This window comes from Plectropomus leopardus, chromosome 24, assembly GCF_008729295.1.
Source record: "Plectropomus leopardus isolate mb chromosome 24, YSFRI_Pleo_2.0, whole genome shotgun sequence".
NCBI lineage: Eukaryota > Metazoa > Chordata > Actinopteri > Perciformes > Serranidae > Plectropomus > Plectropomus leopardus.
Window position 1 is genome coordinate 3,240,454 of NC_056486.1, and position 26,503 is coordinate 3,266,956.

A 26,503-nucleotide genomic window follows, 5' to 3' on the forward strand; every position below is an offset into this window, starting at 1 on the left:
GAGTGAGTGAAAAAACATTGTTTTAATGAATTGTGACAAAACTGCTTCATCACCAACCACCTCTTTTCCTTTTTTTCCCTGTTTTGAGCAGGAAGTTGAGACTGAAAGCATCCAAGTCACCATGGAGAGGTTTCATTTTTCCATTTTATACATATTAACATTTCTGCAGTGAGGCAGTATATGAGTTGGCTTTGTCATCAGGAGCTGGAGGTTATGGTGGATAGCTTTTCTTCTCAGTAAGTCATCTGACAAGCTGCAGACCACTGGGACAAACCAGACCAACAAAACAGAACCGGCTGTGTTTTTTAAGTTTTTTGGTGACCCATCTCTGTGTTTCCAGCAGCTTTTTGGGAACCAAACGTGGGTGTTTTTAGTAACCCATTGCTGTTTTTCCATCAGCTTCTTAGCCACCAAATATGGATGTTTTTTTTTTTTTCTAGAAAACTTTAACTGTGTTTCCAACTACTTTTAGGCACCCAAGGTGCGACCAAATGCTTTTTTAGCCCCAAACATGGATGTTTTTCTCGAGACCTGTCCATGTGTTTCCAGCAGCTTACTATGCACCAAACATGAATGTTTTTATTGACCTATCACTGTTTCTCCAATGGCTTTTTAGCCACCAAGCATGGGTGTTTTTCAGAGACCTGTTTCTGTATTTACAGTGGGGATAGCGCCATGAAAAGCAGTTGTTTTTGACTAAGACATTGCTGCTTTTCTAGTAGCATTTTAGCTACTAAAGCCAGGTATTTTCAGCCAAAACATACAACCACCATGAAACCACAGTGTTCTTGAAACATAAAGTTTTGACGTATCTGCTACAAAATCACATACAGTCTTTAGTGATCCACTACAACTGAAGACTTTTGTCCATGCAGGGCCTCTGTATGCATTCTAGTACACGTTACGCCTCTGTTTGCCTCATCCACGTTTTTTTATTTTTATTTTTTTTCCAGTTCTAGGCCAATCTCTTCTCCGAGCAGATGAACATCCCTGGGCTAACGAGCGCCTCATCGATTTGTTCAGGACAAGGAGAGATAAGAGAACAAACAGGTTGAGAGGCGAGGGAGGGGGATGGTCGGGTAAAGAGAGAGAACAGGCGAAGAAGGAGAAGAGGAGCAGCAAGAACCAGGAGCCCAGACAGCCATGTTTTCAAGCTGAAAGGTCCTCGGTTCGTTCCACCTGCAAATCGCCTCTGAAGCAGATCTGGATGAAACACCTTATTATATGTTAAATGTCAGGGCTGTGTCATTAACAGGCTGCTCACTTGTATGACTGAACAATGATTCACTGGGCTGGAACTGTTCCTGGTGACACCTAAGTGTGGTGTTCGTGTCACATTACCACTGTACCTGCGAGGAGCATTCACGCCACTGATAAGTTCTTAATGATATCATCTCTCTTTTCGTCTGCAGGGAAGCCTCGCGCTAACAATGAGCTGACAGAGTCTGTCGCACCAAGTGACAAACTTTTTGTTTCAACTTGAGCAAGTTGAGCTGTAGACTTAAAGGGAAATTCAAAACTGGACTGAAACGATTTCATAGGCACAAAACGGGCCTGAAAGTGACGTTTTGTCAAGAGTTGGGAAATGGACATGTCAACAGCAGTTTGTGTTATCTAAATCTCACTTTTGTGCCTCTCTCCTCACTCCAGCACTAATGTCACACAATCTGTGCAAATATTTGCTTCATCTTCGGCACAACCAGACTAAAAACCAAAGCTCAGTTTGAGGCAGCTTCCTTACAATGAAGGCTAATATGACCATATGGCAAATCAAGACAAAGCTGAATGTGTAGATATCTTGATGTGAGCTGAAAAAAGTAAAAAGTTTTACTAAATTAGTGTCTGAAAAACCTTTTAAATTTCCAATTAGATGATGTAGTTTTGCTCTCTTACACAATTACAGTTATCTTTTTAAGGAAACTTCTGTTCTGTTAATTAATATAAATGCATAACCAGGGTTGGATTGTAGAGTGTGTTAAAGTATTCGAGTGCACATTTGTCTTGCATGCGTGCATACACATGCATGGTAAAGTTGCACATTGAACGTAATGCGCGTAACTACCAGAGTCGGAGAGGTTATAATTTAAAAACAAAAATGTCATTTGTAACCTATTCCATTTGATTGCTTAGAATAAATGATGTATTTTAAATGCTGTATGATTACTTTTGCAATACTTTAAAATCGTCCTGCTGAGCTCATTTTCTAGATCTTATATTTCTGCTCCTAAAAGTGTCCCGGTGCCTCTCCATTTCCATCGTTATGGTGTTTAGCAGCATGCACAAATTGTTGCATATCTTTTAAAGAATATACTTTTTATGAAAAGGGTGTGCCCCATATGAATTTTAGAAAAAGTGATACCATAAAGTAAAATAATTGTATCGATAGTAAAAATAAAAATATCACCAATTTTAAATGGTACTGATAGAGATTTCAGTTACTCATAGCATAGTATTCAAAATACATAATAGTGTACATAATAGTATTGTATTCTGCCACTGTTCCTACAGTGGCAAGTTTACATATATAAGTCAGCTACAATTAACTCAAATGTTAAATTGACTTTATGTTTAATTTTATAAAGTAAAAATGTCATGATACTGTTTTTTTGTTAATATTTTGTTGTCTTTTGAACTTTTTATTGTATTACTTCCTGCCTTTGTCTGTTTCCCGCCTGTTTTCTGTCACACCTGTTCTGCATCAGCCTCTTTAGTCCTCCCTGCTCCTCAGTTTCTCCTCTTTAGCTCCCTGCATGTTCTTCTGCTCATCAACTGATTCACCTCAACTGAGCTTCTCTGCCCTTTTTCTCCTCCTGCACTTCATCCCCTAATCGATCTGATGTGTATGTAAGTCCTGGTTTTCAGTTCAGTCTTTGTTGGACAGATTTAAAAGGCTTAAAGATACTTAAAAATGAACAGTAATAACTGACTTTCAGAAGAAAAGTCAGACTGATAAAGAGCTACAGTGCACAGACAAAATATGTAAATAAAACATTTAAAAATGAACAGTGCTGCCTTTTAGGAAAATTTCTGAATCTCACAACTAAAAACAGCCAACAAAATGATTAAAACCAAAACCCTCCAATGGAATTATTTTGTCTTTTTCCCACTCAGGAGGATGTAAATTAATTACCACTGCACCTTGTTGGAACATGTCAAACCTGATCCTTCAATGACGCCACACACACCCACAAAAGGGAATTAAATCCTTTGTAAATATCAAACTAAGACCTCCCAGTCACAACAAGGACTCTCCTCGATCGCTGTCTCACAAGCAGAAGCTATCAAATGAGGCGGGTTGCTTGTTTGGGGGTGGTGGAAGGAGGGACTAGGATGAGGGCCAATTCTTCTTAGTGTCAACGATAAAAATCCATCTGATTGAAATTGCTGGCCATTATGATATGAGGAGTAGAGTGCTGGAGAGATGGGTACAGACGGGGGAGAAAGAGAAGAGTGGCTGCACAATTGCTGAGGTGCTCCTTTCTTTTCATTTTCAGATGAAAGCTAATTACGCGGTGTGGCGAGAAGACGGGGCGGCGTGCACGATGCAGGAAACGGGGAGCCGAGGTGGTTAATTGGGGTATGTGATTACACAGGGCTGTAGTTAGAGGGAATTAGGCAACAACACACTCTGCAGCACAGCTCATCATGGGGAGAGTGAAAAGAGCAGGCGATAACGCTGATATCCTCTGCACTCAGCAGACCTCGCCTGCAGTGGAAACTCTGTGAGGCCGAAAGACTTTAGATTTAAAGTAAAACTACAAGTTTACAACATTTTTTCTTGGTTTCCATCTTTGGTTTCCCCTTAGAGGTCACACAGCATTAAAAATCTTAGCCAGTTCTTTAACATCTCTTCTTGAATTTCTTTTTGCCAGATTAAAAGTGACACTCAGTGATTTTTAATGTGGTACAGATAAAGAAATGTCACAGATGCTACTTTTACTTTTAGTTGTCTTTCAATACATTGCATATCTAAAACACTTCAACAGTATAATTTATTTGTGGGGAGAAATTATAAAGGCTAACAAAAAAACATAGAAGCACAGAGTGAAGACCTCTTCCAAGTCCAAATGCCTTTCTTTGAAATGTAAATGGAAGTGAAAAATAATTTGTGCATTCATCCATGATTTAGATCTGCTCAAAATTTTAATGTTTTTTTTCCTTCCCCCCTGCTTTTCCACCAATTCCCATGAAAATCTTCTGAGTAGTTTTTCCATAATCAACTACAACAACAACCTACCAAAAGCAAAACAACCAACAACCATTGCAAAACCCAGTGATTAAAAGTAAAAAAAACACAGTACCTTACTCAGGGCTCTAGTATTCACATTTCCAACCAAATATCCACCATTGCCTCAAGATTCAAACCATCAACCTTCCTCTTATGAGACAATCCTTAAAGTTCCTGCAGAGCTTTGAACCCCATCAAAGAGAAGGCCTGACATAACTGCACCCTCACTCTTATGTGGTCAAACCAGCCGTGTTGCAGGATGACCTACAGCGTGAACCCTTTCTCACGATGAGCACTATCGATGACACTTGAACGACCCGCTCTCTAAATTACCCCACATTACCTCCGTGCTAGATGGTCTTTATTGATCAGCATGTTATTCAAAGTGCCTCCCTGCCTCTCCACGTAGAGCTTTCTCCTTTTATGTTGAAGAACAAAAGAGCCGGTCATGAAAAGACGTTGGAAGGTTGAGTTAAGGGCTGTTACCCTTCTGCGACACAACTAAAGGGAGCGTTCGACTGGTTGTCACTGGTTATAAGTTTTGCCAAAGACGTATTTATGGGGTTGTGGAAAAGAAACTGTAACTCCAGCAGCATTTATCTTCCGGTGCCTTTATCTCTTACCCTCAATGGCTGGCATCACTCAACTCAGGTCGATACAGATCACCTGTGAATGCGTGAGGAAAAGGCTACATACAGACAGCAGAGTCTTGAGTTTGGATGGAAAAGCAACTGTCAAAGAATTCCTTTATGATCAATGAAAAACTTTGGGAAAAGTTATGTTTGGAGGAAGATGGGGTGGTAGGTGGCGTGACACAGAGGCGTGGCGTCTGACAAGCCAAGACCACTGTTGAGATAAACTAAACACTGGTTGATTTTTGGCGAGATATCGACAGCATTTCCAGCTGCAATTTTGCCACCAAAAGTGGATGTTTTTTTATCAAGACGTAGGTGGCATTTCAAATAATCGAAATATTTTGTTAGCATACATTTTTTAGCAAGACCGAAGGCAGGTTATTTTCTAGCGAGACATCAGAGGCATTTCCACCAGTGACTGTGCAACCAAAACAGTGTATTTTAGCAGTTGTAAGTGGTGATGGTGCCACCCAAAGTGAGTGTTTTTCAGTGAGAAAATTACAGCATTTCCAGCCATAATTGTGTCAGCAAAAGTGGGCATTTTTTTAACGACATTTTGGCGGCATTTCTGATTGTGCCACCACAAGGGAGTTTTCAAGCAGCAATGCCTCCACCAAATGCAAAAGGGACATTGGTGGCATTTAATCACTGCAGACATGAAGGGCCCCTTTCAGTAATCATAAAGTGCATAGTAGCCTTGTTGAAATGTAAAAAAACAGATTCTTTATATACATAAAAATTTACTCATGTTAAATATTCAGTTTCCAGAAATGTACAATGTCAGCATTTATTTTACCGACTGAGTTGGTTATTCAGATGCTACTTTTTTTGAATTGTTAAAATCTCCAGCCTGTCTTAGAGAGCTGTTTATTATTCAAACATGGCAGCCAGAAAACAAGGTTAATTCACCTGAAAGAGCTCTATTGTCTCCACAGCTAATGTACATGTTGTGTGATCTTTGCATGAATATGGATCTCTGCCACTTCAGCTCTCTAGCGTCCGGTTCTTGCTCTTCTTCCTGTCGCGACCCGGCCACTCTTTCCCCAGCGGCCTGTTGTGTCCGGCGAGCCCTCTTGACCAGAAACGCTGACCTCTTGTATCAAAGCAGAAGAAGTAGCACACATCAAAGGCCAGCCTGTCGTCGGACAGCCCTTCGCCTTTGAACCCCCCTCCTTTTATCGCGATCTGCGTTACAAAGCTTCAATTAGCCACAACATAGGAAGCGGCGTTTTCCCCTCCTTCTGTGTCTCATTCTTGATTCACAGACGCTTTGTTTTTGGTGAATTATTCCTGCCTAGTCAGCTGCTGTTATTGTTAATCAATCTTAACCACCCACACAATGATGAAGGTAACTCACACATGAGAGCAAACATAGGCAGATTAGGCTGAATGCATTAGAGGCGTTGGTGGATGTATGAAAGGGCGGTTAGCATGATGCTTATGTGCATCAGTTATTGGTTGTTTTTAGAGATTTTAAAGGGTGTTTTGGATTGCAGGTGAGGGTTGGAGGGAGTATTTTGCCGACATGAAGAGGGTCCTCACATAAAAGTAGGCCGTCTCTGCAGTAGAAGGACACAAATACTTTGGTGCTACATGAAAAAAGAAATAAAGGAATGTGGCATTGGCTTTTGCTCAAAACGTAGAAAACCTTCAACTACCAGAATGCATCAGACTCCTGCTGGCGGGTGATGTAATACATCCTTGTTTGTTTGACAGAATAGCAGGCGGCCAGATCTTGTATAACAGTTAAATGTTAAACTAAAATATGTCTCTTAAAACATTTGAGGCAATAAATAGACAGAATTTTGGTTTATATTTGATCAGAACTGCCTTAGTTTTACCAATTATTCTCCATTTTTTTCAGCCTCCATTTTCACAGCATAGGAAGCAAAGGCGCTAAAGTATTTTTCAGAATACATTTTAGTTAAGAAATAGACAATACAGTAACAGAATATTTGTTTGTATGTGACCCGCGCTGCCTAGTTTTACTGATTTATCACCATTTCTTTAGCCTTTTGTTTTTACAATACAGGAAACTTCTGCTTCCTGCCTACAAATTCTCGTTCTACTACTAAACAGTGCACTAAAATACGCTTATGAAAACATTTGAAGTGAGAAAAATGCCTTTATGCCAAAAACGGGACATTGATATATGTTTCTGAAACTTTGCCAAAATATGCAACGCAGTTTTATAACCTTGATTTATTTTTGATCAGTGCTGTTTAATTTCACCGTTTGATCAGATTTCGGTCAGAGCTTGAGAGCAATAGAGAGGAGCAGGCATTTCTCTTTATCAGCTCTATAATGTTTGTATCTGCAGTGGTGGGCAATATGAAAATGCAGAAGTACAGCCTGTAGTTGGTGCAGTGGCCCCAAGAGAGCAAATTTCTGCCGGATGATTTATTTTACAGTTCATCTACATATTCTGCCCACAGTTTGTAGAGATTTTAAAGGGTGTTTTGGATATTATATATATTGTTTTGGTTAGTGTTATGATGCATTTGGGATAAACACTGGAAAAAACAATCAGAAAGACAGAATGGTTGTAGTTTAAATCTTAAAATGCATTAGATTGCATCTTGAATACATGTTTGTGACCTCATATAAGAAGAATTGCTCAGAAAAATCATCATTTTGTGTATTTTTCTCAAGAAACACAAATAATTATGTAGAAAAGGACAGAAAACTTGGACTTATTTGGCATGAGTCATTAAAAATATAGTAAATATACTGTAGTGCAGTATGGAGTACAGGAAGGGTTGTGGTGTCATGAGACAAATCGCCACTAGATGTCACTCTAAGATGTGATAAAAATCTAAAGCTCGGCCTGCTGTGCCAGAGTCTCCTGAGTGCATTGATTCTCTAATGAAATATGTGCAAGTATTGGGTGCAATATAATAACTAATTAAATACTAGAATTTAACACTTTTGCTTGAAAATATTTTATACTGCTGGTTTAAAAAAACTTAATGAAAGGAGAAAAAAATACATGAATTCTGCAAATATTTTTTCTTTTTTTTTTTGGTTTATCTTGCTGCTGTTTTCACCACTAAAGAGTTTTATTGTTGTCACTTTTTAGATGGAAATCTTAAGCTAAAATAAATGTTTATTATCACTTAACACATAAAATATTGACTAGAAAGTAGCTTAAGCAAACTGTTCTTATTACAACATTCCCAGATGCTTAATAAGAGGTTTATTTGGCAGTTGGTCTATCATTTTTTATTCATTTATTTTTTAAAATCTACTTCTAAATGGTGGATATTGCATTCTGGAGCAAAACATATTCATTTTGTGTCGGCCACCCTAATAAATGGCTCCAAAACCAGATGCTTTTATTATCCATTTTTTACTCCGAGCCACCTAGTGCTCACAGTAAGCCACCTCTCCTCAACAGATTGCCATTCAACCTAATTTATGCAGGGTAACCTTTTGTAAAATGTCCATATGCTTGATATGCCTCCCTTTGCACAGGCGTGTGCTAAGCAGCTCCACTGTTAACACAGATGGACCGAACTGCTGCAGAAAATTGAGGTGAACATCTGTATGGAAGAGATCTAATGTAGCCTATTGCTGTTATATTGCTGTCCCATATGGAAACAATCCTCGGTGTGTGTGTGTGTGTGTGTTAAATACAAGTGTGTGCAAATGCATGAGACAGGGAGATGTGCATGAAGAAAAACTCATTAAAAAAAAAGGAACAATTGTTTTATTTAATCTGATAATAAATGACATTTATGGAGTTTTTAATGTCTAAATGGTGGATTTTAATAATGTTGTGTTGAATGTGTGTCTGCACAGCCAGCCAGTGATTGAGTTCAAACATCTTCCCCTCAGAAAGCTGACTCAAGGCGCACAAAGGCCACTGATGAGGTAAACGAGTTTTCCTCTCCCCTACAATCTCCTTGTTTTGCTGCCATTCTGAAAAAAAGACATTTGAGGGGCTCTCCATTCACATTCACACCTTTTTTACCTCACTGAATGAGGATTCCTGTATTATAATTTGGCCAGAAAATTATTAGGCAATAGATTGCTGGCTATCAGGAGACACTGGGCGACCATGAATGGCAGAAATGGCATTATCTCAGCCTTTTCAAGGAGCTGCAGGTTTCAAACTGCCGGCTAATGAGTGAATTAATTCGACAAAAGCAAATGATGTTTCTCTCGGTCTCAATGGCAGCCGCGCTGGGAAAAAATTCAAAGAGCAATTCTTCAGGTGCCATGTCATCTTCGGGGGAGAGAATAGTGGGTAAATAAAACAGAAAAAGGAAGCGTTTACAATTTAAATAGGCATTAGTAAGTCATAACCCTCGGAGCACGTCTCTCATCCAAGCTCCCGCAATCCATGTTTAGGATTCACCAAATTTAATATAATAAATGCACTGTTTATAAATTTAGATAAACCCATGTGACATTTAAGTGTAATTCTCATTTAAATGGGACACTTTGCCTCCAAGTAAGCAAACGTGTTAGAATAACATGAAATCTGCATTCTATTACACACACCGAGTGCCATTGAGAGCGTGTTTTACATAATTTCACTGACTGTCTGAGAAAATGAATAAACAAAGAATTATGTAAAATGTTGTGATGTGAATTACTGAAATAATGCACATGATTAAGATGCGCGTAAGGGGGTGGTGTGCTGGCGCTGTGCACAGTGTTGGTGGAAGTGAAACAGCAGAGCACATTCAACTACTGTACCAGTGGAAACTCGTATTTATAGGGAGGAAATTAAAAGACACATATTTCATTACTATTTTCAACTAAGTTCCAGCAATCACACGCTATTTATTAGAGTGTTAACTACATTTGGATGATAAAGATTTGTGCCAAGTGTGTGTGCAGACTTGTAAAATGTGTATACAGACCTCGAAATTATTTTAGCAAGTTCTGCAACCACATCATAACACTTAAATTTTGCACCATATTCTGAAGCAAAGGTGTAAATTTCTGGGGGGAAGCAGGGGGCAAGTTCCCCTCAACATTAAAAACATGTGCATTTATTTTGACAAGACATTTAGACCATAAATTGATGCAGAAAAGGCACAAACTGGTGCATTAAAATTCACCAGAATGCAAGCAATAAATTATTTGAAGATGGCATTGTTGTTTGCATGATTCTGTTTATATCAATCTAAAATAAAAATTATAATAAGTAGTTTATTCATTTTTTTTGCAGCAGAAAGCTCAGGCTTCTGTCTTCTCTGTCATCATGTCTTGTGATAATGTCCTTATGCTTACATGTGGTGCAAAACTATGCAAAGTAACGAGAATACCAACGGAATAAATGACAAATCAATCAGAACATATTTTTACTTTGCTCATAAAAATGTACACATGTCAAAAACTTCATAACGCACATTGTTCTAAAAACATATGGAGGGTCAAAAAATAATTTCGTCATGTTTCTATATTTAGAAATCTGTGCATCAGTATGTTTTGTTATTTTGTAATATCTGATAATAAAAAACAATTCCTATTTTAATGACAAAATTTCAATAATTTTATCAATGTTTATAGTTCATTGACATAAATGAACTTTTAGAGATATGAAACTTTTGAAGATATGAATAAATGTCATATAAGCACAAAAGCAATGTATTAACCATTTCTGTGATAACTGGGATGAGCAGAGCAAAGATTTAAGAAACCACTGGTTCCAGAGCTTGCAAAAGAAACCATTTGGCATGTTGATTCTCTTTTATGAGATAATTGTAGAGATGCAGCCAAAAAACCTGCATGTCTTGAGCCAATGTATCCTCATACAACAGTTCGTATGCAAAATTAGTGCTCCATGAAGGACGTCACGTTAGTACTGTAACTAAGTAAGACTGTACTGTAACTAATATAAAGTTACTGTGGTTATGTTTAGGGGAAAAAAACAACATAGTGACAGCCGTAAAATGATGCAGTTGACTCAGTTCACTCAAAGTTCAAACTGTTGCAAACACCTGTCTCCTGGGGAAAGTCCTGTGTTTTGTGACAGATCATATGTCTAACCTGCCTGCAAACTGGACCGTTCCTCCTTTACTCCCTTCAGAGCACTGGTCACATTAGCCTGACAAAGTATGTGGATTATGCACAAATTACAGGATAATCATTGGGTGTGATAAGTACATATTTTGGTGCATTTTGGAGGAAAATCCTCAAACAGTGCATGAGAAAAAAGCCTCACAGCTTTTGGCTACAAGGTGCCATAAAATTATGACTGACATTATTTTGGAATACCCTGTTAAAGACATGTTTAGTGTTTTTGTTAATTAATTATATTCGAGATGATGCATTGAGTCCATGTGAGCAGCAATAGTCCAGAAGTTGGAGGATGTTTGTTCATGAATATTTAGATTACATTGATGATTTAATGAACTAATAACTGAACTGATAAATGGATTTAACCATCAGAAAACAAACAACACATCATCAGAGTTAGAGTTAGGGTAGTTAGTGGTTTATGGTCTGAAATTTTGAAAATATTTGACATGGCAACATATTTTCTTTAAAGAATTATAGCATTGCGCAAAGATGCGCAACTTTTGAAAATAACACTTAAAGTCAGATTTTCAGGTGTTTTCTTCCAAAAAGTGTCCCAGATTACCTGACTTCACCCTAAGTTTTTGATATTTCTAACGTGTTTCTGATCCAAACGAATGTACGCAGATCAGCTGTTTTCCTTTTGAAATTACCTGTGTTAAGTCTCTGTCGGTGGCAGCTGGAGTCGAGCTGAACTTGTTGTACTACATCAAGGCGATATCCAAAACAAGATGATTGAACTTTGCCACTGGCCCCGCTGTTGTTTTAATGGCGACGCATGGATTTTCTTTAACGTGCTGCCAAGAGACTCACATTAGCATGCCATTTAGAACCTGCATCCTTGCCTGAAATAACACTTATTGCATAATATCCCGATGAACAAGCTCTGGTAATACACCACAATTAAGCCCGGAAAGCGTTTTGCATCTGCCAACCCTCCACTAGCCACAATTATTTGGCAGTAGGTACACAAAGGGTTATGGGCAGTCGTTTGATGGACACACAGGCCTTTTGATTTTTAATTGTAATTGTAATCCTCTCCACTTGAGGACTTGGAAATGCATCGTTTGAACCCCCCTCCCTGCCTCGCCACACACACACATCCCTCTCCCCCCCAGCTCCTCCTCCTCGTCCTGTTGGAGATGTGGAGTATTCAACGGCTGCCCACTTCTCGCAGGCGTGTAGCATTAAAAGGTGTAATCCCACTGAAATGTAAATCACAGTTCTTGAAAACAAATTACGTGCAAAGATAACAGGGGCCAGCGCTCTATCAATAAGAAAGGCCCCTGAGCTGTGTCTGTGTTTTCTCCTTTAATATATATATTTTCTTTGGGGTCCAAATTGCAGCAGACCTGTTATCAGGGGTAATGGTGAGCTGTCAACCAAGCCAGGTTGATTACAAGTAAACAATCCCGTCTAACTGCTGCGGACAGACTGAAAAAGGAGGGGGACAGACGAGGGGCGCACATCACATTCATCAAGCAGATTTAAACGAACGCTCAGGGGTTCGATGGGTGCCATCACGGGCTCCCTCGGTCTCTCTAACTCATGATAATTGCCCCTATTTCTGCACCTCCTCTGGTGATTTTTCTCTGCAGACCTTCACTTAGTTATCCCATCTCTCCATCAGAGCCGGCTGTAACATTACGAGGGATGGAATTTGCGTCAATTTGTCAGCTGCTTGGTTCTCGATGAATATTGGAAAAGGCTCCATCTGAAAATGATGGTGATGAGACAGAAAACGTGTAAACACACGATAGCTGGCAAAGTATGACATCTATTGGGATTCATTTGACATCTCATTCCGCTCAACATTTATTTCCGTGAAGTAGATGCTTACGATACACCTGTTGAAGACAGCGTTTATTTCCATCTTTCATACATGTCTTCTCTTAAATCTGTCTTGCTGTGATTCACTAAAGACCTTTTTACACAGAGATCGAGCCATAGGGCTGCTTCTCATACTCCTTTTCCATCAAAATTTGTGGGCAGTTTTTTTAAGTACGGGTTAAGATGCAACAGTGTGCTCTTGGGTGAAAGTCCAGGGTTTGTTTGAGCGGTCCACCGCCACTCCGCAGCATTTCAAACTGACCTCAACCAACATCATTGGCAAGTTTATAAAAAAACCACACTTCATTTTGAATTACGGTGAATTTCCAGCACAGAGTTTTTACTTTGAAGTGCTTTTTCTGTTTATGTTGCATTGCGATAAGTTTATTTTTTTTGTATTCTAAGCCAACATGTTGTTTGCATTCTGTGAAGTAAAATTAAAAATGTGGTAATTTGTCTAATGTGTGGACCTTGAACTCATGGCATTGATGGAAACACAATACCTGGGTGATCGTGCTAATTTCAGTCCCCTTATTTGCAAGATGCAATGACACACTGACAAAAAATACCGCCTGTCTCCGCCAAAACAGTGCACAACATAAAAGTAAAAACTGAGAAACTGAATAAGTAAGAGATATCTAAAAAGAAGTAACCACCTTAAAGTTTTCACTGGCCCCAATTTTGCTTTCTACTATTGTTTTCTTTTTTTTTTGTTCGGCCACACACACAAACACACACACACAGGAAGCGTACTCGTCTGCTGTGGGCCTGTGTACACAGCTCTGTTCCACTGGCAATGGAAATGAGCATATTTAGCGGGGTTGACTGCATTTAAAAAACACAGGTACAGGCGCCTATTTTAGTGGGAAAGGGTATTTTATAGAGAACTGCAAGGCGGCATAATGGCACAATATTTGTCACCTTGAAGAGGCAGTGTAAAAGTGTCTTTAGATGTGCAGAGTTAGTGTGTATTTACAGGGAGAGCCAGCCTTCAACTGTGCCATTATTGAGCTCAATCAGCTCCTTGTTAGCGCCAAAGTCATTCAATTAAAGCGAGCTGGGGAAACAAATTTGCGACAAATCGAGCTTGTTGAGGGAAAGGTGGCGAGGTGGAGGGTTAGGGGGAGCGAGGATTCATTTCGGCGAGGTTGCCCCCTGTCCCGAGTCCTGATGGTGAAGATACACAGGCTGCCAGGGGTAAGAGGCCAGGCTTTCTTGGGCCTTCTCCATTAAGGTTGGGTGGAACAATCGTCTCCGTTGTTTCGTCCGGGAAAGTGATGAGGTTGCAAATGGAATCCCGCAGAGGGAAACAAAAGATGAGGAGATCGTTTAGTGCAACCGGACTCTCGGGTAGGTGCCCCTCTTGGACACGTTAATTGATCTCATTTGTTACCCATACCTGCCCGATCAAGCTGCTATCATTGCCGGTAGAAGGGGGGGCTGCTGGGCAGACTTGCAGTGTCATGGATACAGAAATGATACTGAAGACAAACCAAAGAAAGGTGGAGAAACTGAAGCAAATAAGCAAGAAAAAAGTAAAAGTGAGACACAAAGCGAGAGCAGAGGCGAGCGAAAGGGCAGTCAGACACTCTAGTCTTACAGGCTTCATTTCCCCGCAGGGCCCTGAAACTAGACACTCCCAAATATCCCAATTACACCTGCACTTCTTGTCCTTTTGTAATGGGAATTCTGCTTTTTTTTCCCTCTCCTCCCCGAATCTCCGTGAACACAAAGTGGACAATTGTCCAGCATGGAGCTGAGACGACCTGCTCAAACATCCATGTCTGTTTTATTGGAGGCAGGCGGATCGGATGTGCTTTTAATGGCCCTAATTGGACACTGTATTAGTCTGCAGTAATGTAAGTAATAAGGATTTGATTCACATTTTATGTGCTGCAAGAGGAAATTCCTACTGTCTTTTGTGCTGTATGTTCTTTTCATTAGACAACAGAGAAACATGCACACAAATATTCAATTCAAGAATCAGGCGATCGCAATGTTGCGATGGCAATAATTCAACGTAACCCCGCTAATTCTGAGCATCCTTGCAATTTTGTCCAATCACCACCAACTACTGCAGGTAACTGTTTACACCCATTAGGATGTTGCAATGTCAAGATCACAACAAGTAAATTCAACCAGTTCTCATGAATTCTGCACAACCTTGCAATTTCATCCTCCACATAATGCCACCAAACTCCTTCTTTCTGGTTGTGAAAAGGCAGACACGTGTGACACAAAAGTCTTACATTTACTGCCAAGAATTCCTCATAAAGACTGCACAAGGCTGCACAAAAGTGGAGGTGTTTTGCACCTTGTGCAGCACTACAGTGGAATAATAACCAAAGTTATTTAGATTAAGCATGCATGGTTAGTGGTGACCATGTGTGAATGATGACACTGGGATCCTGGACACAGATATATAATTGTCCCCAACACCTCTTTTGATTACGATGGTTTTGCCTCTTTTTTATTTATTGATGTTTGCATCTATTTGAAGTCATTTTTTCTCTCTTTAGGTAATTTTGTGACTCTTATACATCACTTAATGTCTTTTTGTGGTTTTGTGTCTCCTCCATCATTTTGGATGTTTTCGGTCTCTTTGACATCATTGTGTGTGTCCGTTTTTGGTCATTTTTTGTCTCTGGGATTGTTTTGTGTGTTTTTAGATCATTTTGTGTCTTTTTGGTCAATTATTTTCCCCTTTTCATAGTCCTGGGTTTTTGTTAACATTTTGTTGTCTTTTGGACATTGTTTTATTGTATTACTTTCTGCCTTTGTTTGTTTCCCTCCTGTTTTCTGTCACATCTGTCCTACATCAGCCTCATTAGTCCTTTCCTGCTCCTCAGTTTCTTCAGCTCCCTGCCTGTTCTTCTGCTCATCAACTGATTTCCCTCACCTAAGCTTCTCTGCCCTACACCTGCACTTCATCCCCTCGTCAGTACAGCCTGTATTTAAGTCTTGCCTTTCAGTTCAGTCTGATTTGCTGGTATGATGTTCAGTTGCTGTTTGCTTGAAATATAATGGGATCTTTTGGTTCCCTGTTGCCTCCTGCAATACCAGCTCCACACTACATGACACTTTGCAGTTTTTTTGTTTGTTTGTAGTCATTTTGAGTCTCTTTGGGCCCCTGGGCCAGTAATCAATCCAAGGTGGAAAAGTCAGTGTAATATAAATCCCAGATTCAGAAAGATACAGTTTAATGCACACTAGAACATGTTGCCATTGATTTTAAATAAAGTATGCACACACACAAAAAAAGAAAATCAACATGGTATTGCATCATGCATTCACTGCTGTGAAATCAGGCATTTCAGGCTGCAACAATTCCCCCAAAAACCTGCACAGTCCCACAGAGACTAAATTAAGCTCCAAAGGTCCAACAAAGTGAGGAATACTTGCAGATTCTGATGTTAAAATGTGACTTTTTGCACACTGAGAGGTGTCATTGCCATTATTAAGGTCACTGGTATTCTTCCCACATTCCTATTCATCTACATTGCTACTTGTGGTCGCTCCAAACTTTTTATTACCCATTGAGAGTGATGTACTGACTGTGCACAGGACAAGGGGGCAGAGGAAGTCTCTGAGGACTTTAATGTTTTAGTGAGCTGATTTTCTGCCTCCTGGTTGAGCGATGATGTGCGTATCCTCTCGCCCTCAGCGAGACAAAGTGCAAGTTTGTTTGTTCAAGGTCCCCCCAAAAAGTGAGCGCACAATCTCCGGCTGTGCTATTTTGTCTTGGCGTGTCTTTTGCAACTTTGCCCCCACCTCCCACCGCCGCCGCCGCCCCGCTCCTGCCGGCATGTCTTCTGAGCTGGCATGGCAGGGTGAGAGCTCTCCAAGCTGCCCGCAGCTTCTCATGCATCCTGTGTGGCTGTCACAAGACGAGATGGGCGCCATTCAACCCAATTAGTAAAATCCACTCTGATGTTGGGAAGGGGAAAAAAAAAAAGAGAATCAAATTTTTATTTCGCCCCCTGTCCGTCATCTGCCAATTTCACTGGAAGTAAGAGAGTGGCACCAATTAATGACCATAGGCCGGAGGCGGCACCAGCACTGGCACAAGAACAGCATGTTTCAAGCGTCGGGTGGCATCATGCAAGGCCTGCTTCTCTTCCGACGCTAAAGCAAATGAAATGAGACTAATAGGGAGCTCGTTTCCAGCCGCTGATTAAAAGGCCTGGGAGCTCCTGAGGCATCGCCCACGTCCAGGTCTAGTCCGGGGCCTTCACATTGCTCCTGTAATGTCATTTCGGACATCAGCACGTCTGTCTCCCTGAGGTCATCCTTCTTCAGACTCATTTTTGTTTGTTCTGCAGCAAAAGGCGGGCTCGGAAATCTACACTTTCCTTTGGGGTGTTAATTAAGGGGAGCATCCAAAATTAATCAGCAAATTCACTAGGGCGAAGGGCGATGTGTCTGAAGGCCTGGAAACAAAGTCCGTGAAGCGCCCGCGGAGAAAGGAGCCCTCGGCTATGGCCAGGCAGAAAAACAAGTGCACAGACGGCGATCTGACACAAAAATTCATGTATGTATAAAATTTTACACTCATTTTCCCTGTCAGCTTGTCACAATGAATTATAAAGGTTGATTCGCTTATCTGGCTAAGGGAGATCACACACGCCCGGTCATCTGAACACCGTCATATGGTCAACGTCTGCTGGTGGAGACCTGCGCTAACCAAGCTAAAGCTACATCGGTCGAACCGTGGGAGGTCGTCCGTTGGGCCCACTTGTATCGATGATCAGTGGTGGAATGTAACTAAGTACATTTACTCAAGTATAGTACTTAAGTATGAATTTGAGGCACTTGCACTTAAGTATTTTCTTTTCATGCTACTTTATACTTTCACTAAACTACATTTAAGAGGGAAATTTTACACTTTGTACTTCACTACCTTTATCTGACAGCTTTAGTCTCTTTACAAATTAAGACTTTTGCATAAAAAACAAAAGAGGGGTTTTTAAATAATATTTTGTAATAAATTATATTTCAAGTAAAGCTGCAACAATTAGTTGTTTAATCAATCAGCTGATTCACAGAAAATTAATTTCCAACTATTTTGAATAACATTTAAGTCTTTTTCTATTTTCTCTTAATAATTTTGAGTTTTGGGAGATATTATTTTTAATGTTTAGAATTTTGAAATTAATTATGCCATTTCTTCTTTTTTTAATAATTTTGAGTTTGGGGGTGTTTTTTCTCTTTATTTTTTAAATAATTTGTCTTACTTGGGTGTTATTTTTAATGATTTTGAGTTTGCTGGGTGTTTATTTATTTACTTTTAAAAGATTTTTATGCATTGGGTACTTTTACTTTTCATACTTTAAGTACATTTTCCGGATTACTTTTACTGAAGTACTATTTTCAATGCAGAACTTTTACTTGTAACAGAGTATTTTCACAGGGTGGTATTAGCACTTCTACTAAAGTAAAGTATCTGAATATTTCATCACTGTCGACGATTTGTAATAATTAAGACTGAGCACATTTCAAAATCAAGAAACTTCCTCTTTTGTTTTCGGTTTCTACCTTCAGTAAAGACTTTTCTTTTGGACGCCACTTCCTTTCTCCTTTCGTTCACCTTATCCCCACTTTCATTACACCGGCATACTTAGATAACTCTCCATTTTTGTCTTTCAATTTATCTTTGGAGTTTTTTTGCCACATTCTCTAATTAGCACAGTGCCTGCAGGCTATTTGTGACCTTTCCATATGTAAATAGATGGATGCTTCCCTCCCTCTCCCCTCTTTCTCTCCCCCTTTCCTCTCCCTGCCTCTGACTTGCAGTGACAGGATGAGTGCAGTCGGAGTGAGCCAGTGCTCATGTGTGGATGGATGACACCACTCAAGGCATGTTTGGCAGCGGCTCCGGCGATATCAGGGAGCGAGGTGTTTCGAGGAGCGCGGTGATTGACAGCTGCCAGGTGTGACACTGCCAGCCTGACACAGTGCGTAGCAACTGTCTCCTGTCACTTCCCCTCTCCTCATCGCCCCTCTCGCACCGAGGCGCTGCGTCACTCACGCCGTCCTCTAAGCCCCTCTCGCCCAGGGTGCTTCAGCTACCGTGCAGCTGGAGTGCACTAACTGCCGAGTGCACTTCGGAGAGGCCTCGTCGCTCAACAGCTAGTTTCTTGATCTAGGACATGAGTTTGTTTAATACGCCAGAGTAGTTATTTTTGTCAAGTTGATATTGACTAGTGGTGGGGAGAGGACACAGCTTGAAATCTGTTTGTTTCTGCACAGACATAAGAGTCTTTTCTTGCTTCTATAGAGAATCAAAGTCTTAAATTAATTCCGAGATGTGTGATCAAGACGAAGAGGCTCCTGAAAAATCTGCACCAAATTAGCTCTGGTTTTGCTTTATTTTTAGGGGGAGAAGCTTTGTAGTCAAGGACGGAGGGCGTTGCACAATGGAAGTGAAGTGTAGTAGCAAAATCTTGGATCACATTGATGACATGCAAGTTTCTGTTCTGTTCTAACAGATATTTGTTTTTATCCAATACAAAAAGCATGAACCAACTACTATTAAGACTACTCTCTGTTTTTCCCCAACAATTTACCACTTGACCTCTACATTTTTGCCTTCTCCATCCTCTCTTTCCAATCTGCAGAATATGACTGATGTAGTCATGATTCACACTTCAGGTTAGAAACATCTTGCTTTTTTGGTTCCACTTGAGAACCTACTTTTTGGTTTCTAAACCAATATATTTTTGTCAAAAATGCTCCGATCTGTTCAAAATTAGGTGCAGCAAAACTATGCACAACAGTCGGCCACAGATTTTCAACTGTGCAGAAATGGTGGCCCAACAGTGGCACCACTCTTTGAAGACCATCTATAGCAAACGTTTTACGTCAAAAAGAGAGTTAAAAGAGTTTTTGTTTCACTGATAGCTTTAACATAACACATATGCAGCAGTACGATTTTCATTGATATTCCTGCTCTAGCAGCTGATATCTTTATTGTGCATCCAGTGCAGCTGAGTGAAAGAATAAGGTTACATGGAAAAACAAATCAAAGGACGCTGCGAGTAGCCAGCGCTGGCAAAGGCCCCGCTGAGTTTGGGCTCGAACACGAACAATTCCTTCTCACATCTGAAGTCGAGTTACACACAAGTTAATGTAATTCAGCCTATAAAACTGGTGTCAGGACCCCGGTTTGAATAATGGGCTCTCTGGCTACTCACCAGGCTCTCGGCTCACAAAGACAACTTTTGGGGAAACAATATGAAAAGAATACATATGAAGTTGGTGAGACGCCCTGGCTGCTGAAGAACTTTTCTCGGGTGCCAAAAATGGAATACGCTGCCGGTATGAATCCCAATATGGATTCTTATTCCTCAGAGACAATCCAAAGTGTTTTTACTCACATTAGCATATATTACAGAAGAGGAGGCGAGATTGCCAAACCGGATCACTTTAAAAGACAAATGCATATAGCGGATATGAAAGTGAACCCAGTTATTATGGCATATTAATTGATGATAATCTTTTGTGCCAGTTCACCACTTAGAAATGGGCGATCTCTGACCTGTGCCGGTGATAAATATAGATTGGGAACAGGAGGAGGCGACGGATAAACACAACTGAGTGCAGCAAATAACTTAGAGTTGTCATCGTCTGCGTACACACGCCCGACAAGACGCAGCAAGTAAATAAAGCTGAAATATATGCGGCATAATTGTTTTACCCAGGCGTTACATTTAATGCATGAATAATGTCTACAAATGGCAGGTCTCTTGCTTTCATTTTCCGTAGAGAAGTGTATTTACGGACTGCTGGTGGTCCCTGGAGGCCCCCTGTCCCCCCCTCAGCAGTATTTAATACCTCTAAAGTGCATAATTGCTGATCAGAGAGTCTGCGATGCTCTGTTTGGTGTGTAAAGGACTTCTTTCAACAAGGAGCGGAGAAGAGAAGGGGGAAGGAATGCTACACCTCTGGTATCATGTGCCATATTTGTTCACGGAGAAACACAACGGCAGAGTGGTTGTATCAATAGCACGCCGGTGTCTCTTTACTGGGGTCTTTTTGTGCGAGGCTTGGTTGTAGTGCTGGCATCGGGTGCACAGAAAGCCACTTAATAAGTAAAGGCTCACAGTGTGATTCTGATCTGACCTCTAGAGAGGCACACCCACTGGCTCTCTGTGTCCCTTGGTGTCCATGTCCCCCCCAACCACAATGGACGGCGGGGGACATGACATCAACATTATTTCCTCCCGAACTGAGCACCTGCTCAACCCCCAACCCCCAGAGTGGTGTCCCCGGCCAGGGCCAGGGCCACGGCGCATTCCAGCCCGACACTGATGCGAGGTGACCGGACTGGCCGGTTCACACGGCCCCTCCAGTGGCGCTGGGGCCGCAGCCAGAGTCGCACGCAGACAGCTGGAGGAGACAGAAGAGGAGGAGGAGGAGGAGGAGGATGCAGGGCACAAACAGCCATAAGAGAGAGAACAAGTAGAGTTAAAGTTGACAGGTTCAACAGAGCAGCTGAATGTCAGAAACAGCAGCCAAAGCAGCGCGGAGGAGTGAACAGACAAAACTTGAGAGAGTGGCAGTCCGTGTTTATTTAATCTTTAGCTCCTGTCTTTGGATCTTTTGTTGATAAAGTTTGAATATCTGTACCTGCCATGTTGCTAAATTGGGATGATCTGGTAGATTTGTAGCAGTTTTAGGTTTTGATGTCATTACTCAAAAACTCTTCAACAACTTGGATTTTTTATGTTGGTAACTTCTATCTTGTAGCATTTATTCAAAACTTCAATTCAGTTATTTGAAGTCTATTTTGTTGTCAAGCTGGACACTATTTTAATGTTACAATTGCCGCCCAATCATACTATCGCTGACACGAGTTACCCTGCTGGCTAAGGGGTCGTTTACATGGCAATGAATCTTGCATGTAATGTTAAAGTTTTGTTGCGATTTGGTTGTGTGTCATTGCGAAGTTACACTGCTAACTGCTGGCTTTGCATGCATACCACAGCGTTTTGGGTTGTTTTGGCAGATCTGTGGACAAAAAGAGCATTTTTAAAGTGTTTTCATATAAACGCAGATTAAAAAAAAATGCAAAGGAAAGACTTCCATTCTTCGAAGAGCCGTTCTCGTCTAAACGTGGCCTAAAAAGAATAAGAATAAAGAATAATAAAGAAAATTTGCAATTTGTAAAACATTTCATGAATATGCCATGAAGTGGTCGCATGTTGTTTTAAATGTATGATTTATTTATATTTATATACGTTTTTAATAAGGTTATCTTGTGTTTTTAAAGCTATAAGCCTGTCTAATGTAGGCTTGTTTCTTTTTTGAGCTAAACTGTCAAACATTTGTCTATCAACAATTTTTCTTTCAACTTTAGAAATAAAACAAGATTTGGAAAAAAAACAAATATCAAATATCAGGCAGCATTAGGAATAGCAAAATGAACGAATACTTTCATTATACAATACTACTTTCAGTGAGCCAGTAGCTTACTGCTCCGGCTGACATGTCAAACCTGAAACTCTCCCGTGTCCTTGTTCTTTGTCTATGGCTGCTAAAAAATAAAGCATAAATCCAAGAGGGCAAGATTTTTTTATTGAAAGTAATTCACTTGAATCTTGAAAATATCATGCTCTTATTGTGAGTCTCTCTGCTTTACTGTCGACTAAAGAGTTGTTGACTGGAGAGGATAATCTTGGGAAGAGGATAAAACATTGAGAAGGTGGCGCGCTAAAGTAGCGCTTTGCACCGACTCAGTGGTGCACTTAAATATTTTCAATCATGAGGTCTATTAATTATTTATAGAAAACTCCTGTGTTCACTTTTTGTCATTGTTTCACAACAAAAGACTTGTTAAAAATTGTATCTTTTTGTCATAAAATGAGGCAAAAAATGTTGCTTGAACACCAAAAAGACCAATTTATTTTAATATTTGAATAATTAACAACTAATTAAAAATAACAGTGATACAAAAGAAAGCCGAGCTCTGTGTTTTAATTAAACATAACTGCTCTCAGGCATATTCTGTCACCCCCACAAATATTTCACTCCTTCTCAAATGCGAAGATGGGTAGCTTGTGCTATCAGGAAAGTGTTAATTAATGAAAGACAAACCTTCTTCAGCTTGGTGCACATATGCAGGCATAACCCCGGCTCTCGCCTTGCACTCAGGCGGCCACTTATACAGTCTCTCCCACACACATACACACACACACACACACACACAACCTTATTAGCCGCCGTCCTTATGTGGGACCACTGTTTGTCGGTTGCTCCACTTTTTTTCTTTTTTTTTTTGAAGCGAATGAAAGAGAGAGGCCTGAAATAATTTGTTTAATTTGGAGCAGCTCCCAACTCAGCAGGTGAGAGGAAAGGGGAGAAAAGAGAGTGTGTGTTTTCTTTTTGTGCGCCGGTCTTCTCATCATACGAGAGGGGGGGGGGGGGGGGGGAGATCAGGGTCTCACTTCACTTGCCCCAGCTGCAGACCCTCGGTTTGTTGGTTTGGGTCATGATGACATGTAGAAAGCAACTCCCTCCACCACCACCCCCCCGGACCCTCCAGCTTCGCCCCTTTCCTCCTCCCCGACCCCGACCCCACTGCCACAAACCCAACTCCTAATTATCTCTGAATAGCAATTTTATTGAACCCTAATTTGTAGTAATGAATTGTGATAGGTGGCAAGGCAGAAAGAAAAGAAAAACTTCACCCGCCCCCCCACATCCGCCTAACACATGCACACACACCTCCCTTTGTTAATTGTTAGGGCACTCGCTGTCAACCGGAGCTGTCGCAGATTATCAGTGTTATTCTCCATGTTTGACCCTTGCTGACCAGATAAGATGTTCAATTCAGGTTTAGTTACATAAGAACAAATCTAAGGCATTAGATGAATGCTTAATACTCTTTGGTGGCTCAAATTTGACAACCACACTAGAAAATCCAAACACCGATGTGTTGTTTTTTTCATCCGAGGGCACTCCGGACCCCGGATCTCTCTTTCGGCACGGCTCTTGAAAACTAGCGATTGAAGAGGTTGGAGGGCACTCGAGCCGCGGCTGCAGCCCAGGACGAGGCGATGATTCAGTCCGGCAGGGACCCGCCGCAACAGGGCTCTCCGTCGTCAACAGAAACAAGAGTTCTCATCAGACGGGCCGGGGTCACTGGGTCAAACCAGCGACGGCCTCGGCACAGATGAGCCTCTCTGTCTGTGTTTTCAGTGTTTCTCTCTGGGGGAGAAGCAGGGAAGGGCAGATGAATATCCAAGAGAGACTGGGTGGATGTAGAGTCGTTTTTAAGGCCCTGTTTTTAACATCTGCAGCTCAAACATGTCACGAATGTATGATGTGGTTTGAAGATATTAAAGGGGTTTGTAGCAGATTTGAAATTTTATCTTACATGCAGACATGAACTTGTTTGAACAGCACAAATTTTGTTTGTAAGATCTAATTCAAAGTTGTAAAACGGATGCAAACTTTGCAAAATTGCAGATCTGGATATTATTTGTGACCTTTGTGACCCAATTTGTACATTTGTAATAGATTGTGAAATGTGCAAATTTGGAACTGATTGCGAATCCTACAAATTTGTAAATTTAGAACAAAATTGCAGATCTGGATTTGTTTTGTGAATCCGTACATTTGCAACAGATTGTGAAATGTGCAGATTTGGAACTGATTGTGGCTCATGCAAATTTTGCATCGGATTTTGAATTGTGCGAATCTGTGAATCCTGCAAATTTGCAGATATGGAACTGACTGTGATTTGTGCAGATTTTGCAGATTTGGAACCGACCATTAATTGCACAGATTTGGAACTGATTGTGAATCAGGTCTGAAACTAATTATAAATTGTGCAAATTACCTGATTTGGAACTGATTTAAGCGAGAGTTTAAGCGAAGGTTGGATAGTCTTACATGCAATATTTTGAAGGTTTTTTTTCCAAATTGGCTGCACAATTGCATGCAGTTTTTCTGCACATTTGTTTTTATTTATTTTTATTTTTGTGAAAACAAAAGTGGATAGTGAGATGAGCAAATGGTAAACAAGATCCAAGCTATAAAAGTGATTGGTTCTTTGCATGTCATCTGGTTTTAATTGTAAACTTGAAAATTGGCACAACCAAAGTGCGATTGGACTGTCCATTTTTCCTCATCTTCTGGCCCTGTCTTACAGAGAGGGCCTGTGTCAGAATCTATTTTTTATTATATTAGTTTACATTTTATTCACATGATGCATATACTTTAAGTTGTGTTTATAAGAATTATCTTGCAGTATTTTCACTGTGGGACCCCTGAGAACTATTTTAAATGCCAACATTTTTACTTTATTATCAGTTAAATCTAACTAAATATCCCTTTAAACTGCATTTATTTGAAAACCAAGAACATTATCCCAAGCTATGTGATATGTAAAAACAAAAAACAAAAACTGAGGCTTTGAGAAAAATCCCAATAATTTAAACACAAGCTTTGTTTCCTTTTCTTTCTTTTTCTTACCTACCCAGAGCGAGCAAAGCCCCACCGACGCCAACTTTCTCCTCGTGATTGGAAGGGATCTCCAGCCTATATCTGGTCATACAAACACTGTTTGCTCTGGGCTTCCTGTCTGTGGACTTACATTACAATGTGTAGATTTAGAGATTGGGAAACTAAAGTCGCCCGGCTTTTCAGTTGGATAACGGCTTCCTCTCTCTCTCCCTCTCCCTCTCTTAGACCCCCCCCCCCCTCCCCTCCTTCTCCAGCTCTCTGTCTGTCACACTGTCGTCCAATACCAGATGGTAGGCGTTAAACACGGAGACCAGCACCGCAAAGCTAAAATACCTGATTACAATTCACCAATACAATTCAAATATCATGGGCAGGCTTAAGGATAATACCTCTGTAACAATATCATTTATTTTTCCCCCTGTTCCCTTTATCCTTGTTTTACTGAGAGAGGAGACTGCAAAGCCCTTTCTCAAACAGATAAAAGAAAAGATAACCTTTTTTTTTTCTTTTCCCTGTGTTCCTGAGGGGATTATTTATTTCTCTTCCCCCTCTCTATGCTGTGATCTGATGTTATTTTTTAGAAAGTGCCAATAAAAATAATAAGAAAACAATATTTTAACTTTGACTCAATATTTTAGGGAGGCAAATAATTGAGGTGAAAATATTTATGGGATGTAAATTGTGCCCTGGCTGACATTTTGGAGGCATGACAATAATGAATTAAAATGTTATGCCGAATTCATATTTATGCTGTTTATTCATATTTGACGAATATATTCAAGTGCAGCAAAGTCATACATATACATTGTGTTGTTGTAAATGCATGAAGTACACTGGTAATTAAGCTTCACATTAGTGGTGACATATTAAATAAACCTAAGGGCGGTTTGACTTTATGTAAAAAAATAATAATAAAATGATAAATATACAGCTGTACTTTGATTTAACATTTTTATTATAATTTTGTTTAATCTGAAGTATAATTTAGACACAATTCAGCTTGAATGAACAGTGGGTTTTATTTTTATGAATATAAAATTATGCAAAAAAAAAAAAAAAAGATTCCTAAATTGGAAATAAATATTTAAGTTTACACACTTTGGTTGATTATTTCCTTGAAATCAACAGTATAATACATTCTTCTTGTGGATGGACTGTTTTGTCTCTTCATTAATGTCATAATCCTCTTCAATTATTAAAAATAAATATAAAATATGTTTCCACTTGTACTGCATCCTCTGTTGAGAGGGTTGCAAAGCTTTTTATTAACAGCAAATAAATTGTATATACTTATAATGCTGTTTTTCCA